Here is a 1719-nt window from a genome sequence, read left to right on the forward strand (position 1 = left end):
GAAAAATATAAAAAAAAAAAAAAAAAAAAAAGTCATCCGGTATGCTGAAAATGACAGCTTTGTTAAGCTCCAAGAAACTTTTCCCTAAATTGCCTAGGATTTGCAACCTGTCACGGAGTTTCTTTAGCAAGGAGAAGGTTAACAGAAAATCAATATTAGGAGATTCTTGAGATGTCAAGCTCCTCTCTGGAGGTCAGTGAAAGGCTTCAATGGGGTAAACATTGCTTCATTTTTTGCGTATGCTGAAAATGACAGCTTTGTTAAGCTCCAAGAAACTTTTCCCTAAATTGCCTAGGATTTGCAACCTGTCACGGAGTTTCTTTAGCAAGGAGAAGGTTAACAGAAAATCAATATTAGGAGATTCTTGAGATGTCAAGCTCCTCTCTGGAGGTCAGTGAAAGGCTTCAATGGGGTAAACATTGCTTCATTTTTTGCAATTATACAACTGAGTTTTGAAAAATCCAGTCACCTGAAGCACAGGCATTCCTTCTTGAAATCAATAAACTATCTGTCAGAAAAGAACCCCCCCCCTCCCCCCCAAGGTTGTAGGTAATAGATGATCTATGGAGGAAATCTTTAGGAATTCTGAAATATAAGATTTTCCTGTGGCTGCAGGAACCTTTCATTTTCTAGCTCTTCAAGCCAGCTTAGGAGGTGAATGAAATTGGCCTGTCTCTCTAAACCTTTCCGTGTGGGAGAAAGAGAAGAAAGAATTTAGGAGAGGTAAGTGCCAAAGTCTCAGAAGTATCTGACCCATTTTTATAGTATCAGAAGCTTCTCAGAGATACTTTCAAACCACTCCTGACACCATGGCACAGACATACAGGGGGGAAAAAGGAAAGTAGATAAGATGTAAATACTTTCTCACTTCCTCTTCTCTACTGTTCTCCTGGGGGTTTAAAAGATTGGTATTTCTCAAACCAAAGATAGTGGAGGACAAGTGTTGTGCTGAGAGAAGCCAGATGTCCCCCACAGGCAAACACACCAGCCCCTCTTTACAAAGGGCTCTCTTAGAGTTCACCCTGGGAAGGCCTGCAGTGACCTTGGATTTGGCTGGACGAGAAGCAGTGTTTTGGGGGATGTCAGCCATCCTGCCTAGGAGAGGACAGTCAAAGCCACAGAAATTGAGCACCCAACCCCTTGAGCCCTTCCAGGATGTCTCTTTTGCCTATTCTTCCTCCCTCCTGGCTTTTCCCCACATCAAAATTACTCCTTTCCCCTTTTCCTCTTTCTTGGAAACAAATCAAAACCCAACTACCAAGCATCCGCTCTGCCCATCAAAACTGTATCCAACCTTAAGTGCCCTACAGACATGGAGCACCTGGAAGAGATCTGAACCCCTAAGGGACAGGCCCGGGAGGCCACAGACTGTCCTCACTTCTCTGGGGTCTTACCTGTGTCTGGCTGCTCCTTTACCCCTCTGTGTGTTGCTGCAGCTTTTGTGGGCTCTTCTGTGTAACGGTTGTCCATTTTCCCTTTTTAAGCCTGTGAGAAACTTTTGGATGCAACCTAGTTTTGGTGACAAAAGGAAATGGTTTCTGTTGGTAAGGGAAACTAATCAGGGAGGAGGGGCAGCGATGTCTGCAGACACTTGCCCAGGGCTCAGCACTGGGCCTCTTTTGCCAGGGGACAGCGGCTGGATCTCCGGCTGAAAGGAGTGCTCTCTGGGTGCCAGGATTTCACTGGGGGTGGTGTGGTGAGGAGGGAGGGAAGAAGGGA

The 1719-nt window shown here is 45.4% G+C and overlaps 1 long non-coding RNA gene across 1 annotated transcript in view; it reads right to left on the reverse strand.

Moving 5' to 3' along the window:
* LOC107184165 overlaps nt 1-1719 on the reverse strand; it is a 46068-nt gene that overhangs the window by 44163 nt on the left and 186 nt on the right. Inside the window, exon 1 of the long non-coding RNA XR_001514991.1 lies at nt 1395-1719. This exon is cut by the window's right edge and continues 186 nt beyond it. This is a non-coding gene — a long non-coding RNA (uncharacterized LOC107184165). The remainder of the gene's footprint in view (nt 1-1394) is intronic.

Source organism: Myotis davidii, unplaced genomic scaffold (genome assembly GCF_000327345.1).
Source record: "Myotis davidii unplaced genomic scaffold, ASM32734v1 scaffold1471, whole genome shotgun sequence".
Classification (NCBI taxonomy): domain Eukaryota; kingdom Metazoa; phylum Chordata; class Mammalia; order Chiroptera; family Vespertilionidae; genus Myotis; species Myotis davidii.